Source organism: Staurois parvus, unplaced genomic scaffold, assembly GCF_062004578.1.
Source record: "Staurois parvus isolate SC_StPar_1 unplaced genomic scaffold, SC_StPar_1.0 ptg000015l, whole genome shotgun sequence".
NCBI classification, from domain to species: domain Eukaryota; kingdom Metazoa; phylum Chordata; class Amphibia; order Anura; family Ranidae; genus Staurois; species Staurois parvus.
Window position 1 is genome coordinate 7,473,442 of NW_028317811.1, and position 11,013 is coordinate 7,484,454.

At 43.2% G+C, this 11,013-nt stretch overlaps 1 protein-coding gene across 1 annotated transcript in view; it reads right to left on the reverse strand.

Moving 5' to 3' along the window:
- Nucleotides 1-8,134, reverse strand: part of ESCO1 (establishment of sister chromatid cohesion N-acetyltransferase 1) — a 42,408-nt gene extending 34,274 nt beyond the window's left edge. Inside the window, exon 1 of the mRNA XM_089678347.1 lies at nucleotides 7,932-8,134. The gene's annotated coding sequence lies outside the window, so the exon portion shown is untranslated. The remainder of the gene's footprint in view (nucleotides 1-7,931) is intronic.
- Between the last annotated feature and the right edge of the window lie 2,879 nt (nucleotides 8,135-11,013).

Consider the following 11,013-nt stretch of genomic DNA (forward strand, 5'->3'; position numbering starts at 1 on the left):
ACTGTCACCATTTTTCTCTTGGTGTCAAGAAAACTTGTCAGAAGTATATCATGCTGATAGCAGAGGAACAAAGCAGCAAAGAAAAATGATACTTGGTCATCTTAATTGATGCAAGTACACACTATAGAGGGATATGCTTTGCTCATACTTCATGGCTGAAGTTTACAACTTTAAAGAAATGAGGGTGTGGTACTGGTGGATGCAAGCATGTATGGAGCCTTTGAAAACAGGCTTACTGGGGTACATTTAGTTATGAAATACTTACCCTTGTTTACAGTGTTGAAGTGAGTATCTGGAATTTGCAGTAGCCCTAATGCCATATAAGAGGTGTGTGTTGGTATTTGTCTATCTATGGGGTCTTAGAGATGAGGCCTGAAAGTGAAGGCAGCCCGAAAACTTTTGGAAACAAACCATGGGAACAAAAAATGATGTGGGTCAGCTTTTCAAGCAGAAATATATAAAACAGAACTGATATGTGTTAATCAAGTACAATACATAGAACTGGCCACTTCACAAGCTGTAAAGTACACTACATTTGGAGAGATAATGTGTGGCTGAGATTGCCAGTAAAAACACAGTACAATCAAGGCTGAATTTCCATCTCTGGAGCCTGTAGGCATGCAATCTTAGGCATCCAAACAACATCCCTCTGCTCACCACTTACATAGAAAATGTTCTTGTTTTATCAATGTGGAAACCTTGGGTATTTAAGGGATACCTTTTATTGGCTAACAAAGTGGATTTAGGGGCAAAATAAAAATTACACGTTCCTGTAAGTTATTTACGATGCAAATTTCAAAATACTTCAGTTTTCATCACCAGGTAAAATTCTCAAATGCTCACATGTTTAATTACATTAAAGGATTTTGTCCCTATACTATACTTTTGAAATCAATGCAAACCTGTAAAAGAAAAATGTAAAACACTTACCTTACCTGCCACCTGAACCTCTCTGGTCCTGAGAAATCGTTTGTGAAGTGCAAAAGGGAATCCAACACTTAGGAACTATGGATCTTCTGGGTCCCCAGCAGCTCTCAGTGGTTCCTCCTGCTAACCTCCTCATCATGACTGACTCCTGTAATGGTATGTTCTACCCTGCATCTAGCAGCATCCCACCTGAGCGAGTGCACTGTCCTTTTAATCCTATGAAAAATGAGTACTCTGTGCTCCAACACAGTACTACACAAAGTGATACAATCAGTAACCTGGCCAAGGGCAATGATGTGCAGCCAATGCTGAAGTGAGCGACGGTAGACAGGAAGTGACCGAAAGAGGTTACAGCAAGGGTGGGCAACCCTGGAGAGGTTCAGATCTACCTGAACAAGTGGAAGAGATCAAAGCTCACTATTGTTCACTGTGCTCATATTTTTAAGCAAATATCCAAGCAAGGCCCTATTAAAAAAAAGTTAAAAAAAAAAATAATTCAAAGAGTTAAGGGTCAGTGATAACAGAGTGCAGAGGTTTGCAGTATGCAACTTGCAGTGCAGAAGTCCATACGTCACAGTGCAGAGGTCAACAGTAACATGGATTAAAAAAATATCCCTTCTAGTACAAGCATCTATCAAACTAAAAATCGCCCACAGCACAAATTCCCTCCTTCCCCTGTAAAATTCACTCCCCAGACCTCATATGCAGCAGCAGTCAGCAGAGTGAGGAAGTCTTCCAAAGTCTTCCCTGGACTGACTTATGACACATCAGAGCCAAGGGGGAGTCTAGCACTTCCTTCAGCGCTGCAAATCTGCCATTTCTGTTTTTTTCTCCGGTGGCTTCACTTCCCACTGCAATTTAGGCCTAGTCCAGAACGAACAGTCATGCTACAGCAGCCTCCCTTCCTTGGATAACCTCATGACAAATACTAGAAGGCCGCAGGAACCCATTCAAAGAGTGGTGGTGGTGGGGGGAGGGGCATGTATACTTTAACCCCTTGCCATCCTGAGGATTTACCCCCCCTGAATGACCAGGCTTCTTTTTGCGATTGCACTATTGCAACTGATAATTGTGCGGTCATGCAATGCTGTACCCAAACAAAATTTACGTCCTTTTTTTCACACAAATACAGCTTTCTTTTGGTGGTATTTGATCATCTGTGCGCTTTTTATTTTTCGCACTATAAACAAAAAAAGACCAAATCATTTTGAAAAAAAACTATATTTTTTACTTTTGGCTATAAAAAAATATATAGTAAACTCAAAATTAGTCATAACTTTAGGCCAAAATGGATTCTGCTACATGTTTTTGGTAAAAAAAAAAATCCCAGTAAGTGTATATTGATTGCTTTGTGTGAAAGTTATAGCATCTACAAACTATGGTATAGATAATGGAATTTACACAGCTTTTACTTTCTGACTGCTCATCACATTTCTTGAGGTGCTAAAATACCAGGACATTACAAACACCCCCAAATTACCCCTTTTTGGAAAGCAGACACCCTAAACTATCTTCTAAGAGGCATATTGAGTCCATGGAATATTTTTTTTTTTTTTTACATGTTTTTGGAAAATGACAAACACATTTCCCCCCACAAATTTATATATTTCTCACACAAGCCATGGGTATATGTGGAATTACACCCCAAAATCCATTCTGCTACATCTACTAAATATGGGGATATCACGTGTGAGACTTTAGGAGCCTAGCCACATATAGGAGCCTGAAATCCAATGACCACTTTGAAAGCCTGAAGGTGCGTAACTTCCTCATTTCACGTCCTCACTACCTATCACAGTTTCAGAAGCCCTGAAATGTCAGGATAGCACCAACCCCCCCCCCCCCCCCCCAAATTACCCCTTTTTGGAAAGCAGACACCCCAAGGAATTTAAAAAAGGGGCACAGTGAGTATTTTGCAGATCTCACTTTTTCTCACAAGGTTTTGAAATATAAAAAAAAAAGAAAAGAAAATGTTTTTGTTTTCTTTCTTCATTTTACAAAAACTTGTGGCAACAAACGAGATCTGCAAAATACTCATCATGCTTCTTATCAAATTCCTTGGGGTGTCTACTTTCCAAAAAGGGGTTATTTGGGGAGTGTTGGTGCTATCCTTGCATTTCAGGGCCTCCGAAACTGTGATAGGCAGTCAGGAAGTGTAATGAGGAAATAAAGCCCTTTAAAAGCCTGAAGGTGCTTATTGGATTTTGGGGTCCTGTACTTGGCTAGACTGCCAAAAAGTCTCTCACATGTGGCACCCCCATACTCGGGAGAAGTAGCAGAATGTATTTTGGGGAGCAATTCCACATATACCCATGGCATGTGTGAGCATTAAATCATTTAAGTGACAATTATGTCTCCCGCTGCTTGTAAAAGCAATCCTGCAGCTAATTAGCCACTAGGATTGCTTTTACATGAAAAAAAAGATACCAGGATGATGCCCGCAGCTGTAGGCATCATTCTGGTATAACCAAAGTCAAGTTATGTACAAGTACGTCGCTGGCCCTTGTTGGGTATACATGCTATGTTTTTGTTTTTATGCAGCCTATGCGCGGAATGAAAAAAAGAGAAGAAATCTCTTCCAGAAAAAGTGTGCGGTATGCCCACCATTATAATATACCGCCCTGCATCCACCCACTTTTAATGGTGTGCACATATTAGGTCGCACGGTGCCACATGTGCCAGTTCCAAGATTGTACAAATGTCTAAATAGTGGCAAGCTTGAATAAACATTTTCCATGTATAAGTGGTACCCCATATGGAAAAGGAGGACACCAAGTCCCAAACTATCTTGCCACTACTCACCATGTAGTCTGGGCATCTGGGGGGCTCCACGTGACTATCTTTTCCCTCGTAAATCCAAAACTTATATGTATAGCCTGTTGTCATCTCACAGGTCTTGTACATCTTGACCCCATATCTGGCATGCTTGCTGGGTAGAAATTGTTTGAATGTAAGGTGGCCAGAAAAATTAATGAGGGACTCATCAATGCAGATTTTTTGTGCTGGGGGAATATAGACATCTGCAAATTTTTGGTTAAGGTGATTTACGAGGAGCTGCATTTTTTGGAGCTGTTCATATTCAGGGTCACCCTGAGGAAAACAGTGTATTGTCATTGAAATGCATAAAACACATTATACTCGCATATCTATGCCTGGCCATGGCAGCAGAGAACATGGGCATTTGATGAATTGGGTATGTGGACCAATACAACCGCAATTCTTTTTTTTTTTTTTGTAATGCCTAGGTTCGGAAACCATAATGGGTTTCCATGCGAATGGTCTGGTAAGGTTTGAATTTGGGTTGGCGACGATAAATTGTGCATATATATTGCTTAGATCCACAATCAATGCATACAGATCTTCGGTGAAAAAGAGCTCCAAAAAAAAAAAAATCAAGAGGAGTAGTTAAATTTGCGGTTTCTACCTGAATTCCAGGTTGGGCAGTGAATGGGGGAAGTACGGTTGCTGCAAAATTTGTGGGCTGCCAATCGGGGTTTGCAAGCACATCCAGAAGGATACTAGGGGCTCTATGGGCCTATGTTCGAATTCTTGGTGGCTGCAGGACCACCACACCAGCTTGTACTGCTCTTATGGGAGTTGTCACGTCACCAAGTGATACTGCAGTGCTGGTATGTGAAAGACCAGGATGTACTAGGCCGCTGATGCTCACCAGTTTACAAAAAGGTAGAGCGGCACTAGCACTGGCACTCTGCTGCATATAAGAGTCATCAAAATTTACTGGCAAGTGCTAGCAGAGATCAGGCCCAATTCTGCAAACACTGCGGTTTTGTGTGCAATGTATCAAGTGACAGTGACCTACATCACTGCACTTGCTGGAGGAGAAGGGGGGGGGTAAGTGTAGGGGCTAAATGCAGGTGCCGGGGCTGATCCCACTAACGCTGTGATTTTGGGGACACTATACTAATGTGAATGCTGGTATAGTACTGATCAAAGATATTGATCCGTTCAGACACTTTACTAGCAATGGAGGTTTAGTGTATGAGAGTGTTACTGGCAATCAGAGGTTAAATGTGATTAATGGTGTACTGGGCAATCTGAAGCTATCTGGGAGGGGTGTGAAAACCACGAGAGTGTGAATCATGTATATATACACGTGATTTTGCACACCCGTGCTGCCCTGTAGCAGTATTTCTGCTATAGGGTGGTCAGGAAGCAGTTAAAGAAGCGGTTTGCGTTACAGCACTGCGTTAGTTTAACTGACAATTGCGCAGTCATGCAGTGCTGCACCCAAATGAAATTTACGTCCTTTATTCCCCCATGAATTGAGCTCTCTCTATGGTAGTTGATTGCCTGTGTGTTTTTTATTTTTTGCGCTATAACAAAAAAAAAAAAAAAAAAAGGAAGAAGCACTGACACTGTACTAATGGTACTGGGCAGGAAGGGGTTAACATTTGGGGGCAATCAAAGGGTTAACTGTGTGATGGGAGTGTTTTACTAGGGGGCGAGTGTGCTTCCCGAGCAGTGTGCCCAAAGTGACAGGGAGGAGGGCTGTTGGTAAACAATACAGCCCTCCTCCGTCGGTGATCGCCAGTAATCAGTGACCAGGATCCACTGATCGACGGCACAGGTAGGGTGGTCACGCACCCCCCCCCCCACCCGAAAATGCAGAATCACATATAAATGTGATTTTGTGCACAGGGCCCACCCTGCAGCAGTAAATGTACTGTGAGTGGGCCTTAAGCAGGTAAAGCTGAACTTCAGGCAGATCTAAAGGACACAAATAAATGCAACTTATCCATCAGTCATTTTATATATATATATATATATATATATATATATATATATATATATATATATATATATATATATTTTTTTTTTTTTTTTTAATGCAAGCAGTGTAAATATCTTAATTTGGCCTGATATCAGCCTCTTGCAATCCCTATACAGCAGGGCTGGAGTGTGAGCAGAAGCAGTACAAGGAGCAAATCACTTCAGGTACTGACAAGAAGCATGCTGATAGGAAAAAAGAGCAAAGTGACAGCAAGATAAGCTCATCACTGTTTCTCCTTTCACTGTGAAGCCACGGACTTAGGAGGGTTCAGGACGACCTGGACTCAGAGGAGGTGGGTTGAATGATGCTGGCTATAAGCCTGGGGACAGCTATAGGCAGAAAATAAAACACTGCAGGAGAAATCTCTGCTGCCTATTGTAGTGAGTTATTGGGAGTCGTAAACTGAACTGACCCACTCACTTGCTATACATCAATTGATTGACCAGGAGGACTGACAGTCCGGGAGTGTCTGCTTTAGTAAAATGCCTGCCCACATGACTGTTCATTCAAAACTGAAATTCCCAATACATGATGAGGATTTCAGTTTCCCCAAGTGAGCAGATGTGATAGATCAGTTCTGTTATTCCCTCCTTCTGGTGTCTAATATACACACACACACACACAAATAAAATGTAATTTTTATTTTTTTAAAACAGGATCAATGTCAAGCTGGTTAATAAGTTGTTTCCAAAACGGATGTTTTCATTTAGCTGCTGTCTTCTATACATATAATGATCAGCCATAACTTTACAACCACTGACAGGTTAAGGACATGACAATAATTACCTTGTTACAATGGCATCTGAAAGTTGGTGGGATATATTAGGCAGCAAGCAAGTTGATGCATTGAAAGCAGAAAGAAATGGGCATTGCAGTTTGTTGTGTATGGGGCAGTGTAGCTGCAGACTGGTCAGGGTGCCCATGCTGACCCGTCTCCACAGCCAAAAACACCTACAATGGGTATGTGAGCATGAGAAGTGGACCTCACAGCAATGGAAGAAGGTGGCCTGCTCTAATGAATCACATTTTCTTTTACATCCGGTCAATGGCTGAGCGCATCTCTTACCTGGAGAAGAGATGGCACCAAGATGTAGTATGGGAAGGAGGCAAGCTGGCAGAGGCAGTGTGATGCTTTGGGCAATGTTCTGCTGGGAAGCCTTTCATGCAGATGTTACATGACATACATGACATGGACAACCTACCTAAACATTGGTGTTAAACAAGTGCACCCCTTCACGGATACTGTAGTCCCAGATGGTGGTGACCACTTTCAGCAGGATAATGTGCCCTGCCACACTGCAAAAATGGTTCAAGAATGGTCTGAAAAACACAACAACTTGTTCAGAGCTGTTGACTTGGCCTCCAAATTCTTATAATATAGCTTTAGGAGACAGCTGCTCTTTTTGACAGCTGGCACATGTGCTCTGAAGGAACATTCCTTCAGAGCACTGCGATGTGGGCCGAGACTCCCGTGCACATGTGTGGGAGTGACATCATCGTGCCTCAACCAGACGGCCGGAGCTCGTGAACCCAGAAGGAAGACCAAGTGAAGACGGAAGCCTCTGCCGCGGTGACCGCATGCTGCTGGAGGGCTTCATTTGAAGGTAGGTCCTTCATAATGTGCTAGAAGGCAATGCAGGGAATTTATCAAGCTGCGGTTTAGTACCACTTTAAATGGATCTGTTACTGGCAGCTTGGTTCCAGATCCATCCCACAGCATACCTTCAGAGGTCTAGTGGAGTCCATGCCTCCATGGGTCAAGGCCGTATTCACAGCAAAAAGGGGGACCTACTGACTATCAGGTGGGTGGGTGGTCCTAATCTAAAGTTATAGTCCATCAACGTATGTGCTGGGGTTTGATGATGGAATGTACATGTATCTCAGAGCTTGGCTTCAAGGAATGCCTATTCTATATGCCTGTCATCCAAGTGACACACTTTACATTCCTGGAGAACTCAGAACCAAACCACAAGGCCACCAAGAGAGCTGCATACAAGGGAAACATGGTGGACCTTAGTGACACATTCCAGGAATGGAGGATCCTAGGGGACACCTCATATTCCCCCCACTCCCATGCAGCCATGGCTCAAGTCACCCAATCCCCCTCCACATTCCTCCAACACTCAGCAGCCAGGCAGCACTATCCCCCCTCCACATCCCCACACTGACTGAGACAAGCCATACAGCCCCCGCTTCTAGCAGTGCCACTAACCGGACTGATGGGGGAGTGCTCGAGCCGTCCACCCTCGTCGTTCATCAGGTTCTTCTCTGCTAGACAACAGATAACCGGAAGTGTCGAGTTAACAGGGCAGCGAACAGCCCTCCAGTATAAATGTACACACTGAGAGATCACGGGCTCCGGGCACACAGGAGAAACTTCCCGGGCGGAGCAGTAAAGCGTCAGTGAAGCCAAGCAAAGCATGCGCACACCGCTACTCCTGTAGTCCCGCCCCTTACTGCGGCTCAAGACTCGTTTTCATCCCATCGCCGATGCTGGGATTTTCCATGACTCTCTGAGCTGGCTCCCGTGCGCTTCCCCGACATTGATCTTGTGCAGAGCGCGCTCCCGGTCCTCGTAGATGGCCGTGGATGGCTGACCAGGGAGGTCTGTGTAGGATAGTGTGCAGTGTGATGACTTTGTGTAATAAACGATATCTGGTCATATTTCATGGTCATATGTACACACTGAGATCTAAGGCCTCATGCACACTAGGCGTCCATTACGCCACTTTTAAGGGAATTTCACTTTTTTTGTCTCTTTTTTTTACTTTTCTGTCTCTCTGTTCTCCGGTTTCTAGTCACACGTAGGCGTCTACAGGCTTTAGGCTTCATGCACACAGGACATTTTAATCGCCCTCCTGAGGATTTACCCCCCTTCACGATCAGGCCTCTTTTTGCGAGATGGTGCTGCATTACTTTAACTGACAATTGTGAGGTCATGCAACACTGTACATAAATTAAATGTACGTCCTTTTCCTACAGATAGAGCTTTCTGTCGGTGGTATTTGATTACCTGTGCGTTTTTTTTACACTATAAACAAAAAAAGACCGACAATTTTGAAAAAAATATATTTTTGGCTTTTTGCTATTAACAAGTTGCCGCCCAGCCTATAGCCAGATGGCGGCCAGGCAAACACCTCGTCCCTGCGGGTGGATGCCATATGGCGTCCTTTTCGGAGCGCACATTGTGCAGGCCGCGCTGCAGCGCGATCTGTCACCGACCCTGTACCTCAGGCCGATGATAGACCTGTGTACCGGACCTGTTGCCAATACCAGGTGACCTGCTGTGACCAATCACAGCAGCTCACATGACAGTTGTATGCAATGCATGGCTTCCTTTCATGCCATCCATTGTATACAAGTGTGTCTAGCTGTGAATGGTCACAGTGATCACATGCACAAGCTGGGCCAATCACAAAAAAAACCCCTGAATGAATCGATTTCATTCAGGTAAATGAATAGAAAAAAAACAGCAGTGAGCGCTAATCCTGAAAGCGGCTAAGCACTCTAAGCAACCAATATAAACTTAAATGAAATAACATAAAAATAGTGCAGCGCTAAAAGTAGTGACAATAAGACAGATATAAGTCCACTAAAAGTCTTATAGTCATATGGACGTGTCCAGTGACGAATGAGGATTCAGAATTGGTGATCCGTGTGGAAACGGCTGAAAAACGCACTCACCAGAAGTAAGACACATAAACGCAGTGTGCATCTAGAGCTCATGGATCCTCAATCCAGAGGGGAGTAAAGCTGGTCCGGTTACAGGAATGGTGAATCCCTCCTCTGTGGATGCAGCAACAGATCCTCCTTCTCTCGATTAGGTGTAGAATTCCAAGATCAAGATTCTGCAAGCAAAAGCTCCTCAAGGGAGTTTTAGGGAAGGACACCCATAGTGTAGTAGGTTATAAAAAGCAGCTTTATTAAAATAATGATATCCAATTCAAAGTAGGCAGGTATCATAAAGATGTGTCAGCAAGACAAACTAACCCTGACACTCTGAATAATGGCCGCCGGGCCTCCACATGGCTCCGGCGGCGTAGCGTCTCGACGTCCAGGCTCCTCCTTACGTGTTACGTGCGCACGCACATCTTCAGAGGTATGGAACCATTGGCGTGATGACGCGAATAGGCGCATATAAATAGGCATAATGACGCATGCGCGGTTAGGTATGCGCCAGTGTGCAATAACTAAGGCGCATGTGCGTGGCTCCGTCATCCATTTTAATGGAGCTCGAAGACACAGGGTGGAAGGGCAAGAATGCCCTATAATTGACAGATGAATGTCAATGAAGACAAGTTCAACAACGGTGTGAAATACACCCATTTTAAAGACAATCTGATTCAGATCTATGTAAAAATATATAAAAAAAGGCGCGATAGCGCCAATGTGTTGAACTCATTTCCAATTAGATAGTATAATTTCAGTAAATGTATATACATGCGTCATTATATCTTTGCAAATTAAAATTATCAACATTCAAAAAGACATCATATGTATAAAAGTTATGTGCCAGAAAAAAGTTCTCAGAGGGTGAAACTAAAATAAAATAAAAAGACTGCAGAACTAAATCTGCACCAACCTCGAAAATAATGACACATGTGAGAGTCATTAAAAGATCAGTAGAAAATGCTTAGATAGAAACGCATGTGAGAAGGTCAAACCATGCGTCTATAACATGGAAAAAGGGGAGAGATTAATTGTTTAAATTTACATCATCCATTAGCAATAAAGCAGTTAAGATCTAGGTCTATGTTAAGCCCCGCTGGATGGGAAGTACCCAATTCAAAAATGTGTTTAGTCTCCAGCTGGGAAACTGCTCTCACTTTATGTGTACCCCTCCAATGTGGGGTGACTAAGTCAATCCCCACAAACTTGAGTGATGTGGGATCCCTATGATGAAAGCGTCTGTAATGTAGAGATAATGAATGGTCTTTATATCCTTTTCTGATGTTAGCAATGTGTTCCCGAAGGCGGTCTCTAAGCCTCCTGGTGGTCCGGCCAATATATTGTTTGGAGCACGGGCATTCAAGCAGATAGACTACAAATTTGCTGTCACAACTAATAAATTTATCTATTTCGTATGTCTTGTGTGTTTGACTGGAACTATAGGAAAAGGTTTTCTTCTTTCTACTTCCATTGCACTTACAAGCGATGCACCTATTGCAGGGGTAAAAACCTTTCATATTAAACAATGTGAGTGATTTAACAGGAGGGTTAATAATGTTAGGAGATATTTTATCTCTAAGAATGGCTGGTCTCCGAAAAATTACTTCAGGTGTATCAGGAAGTAT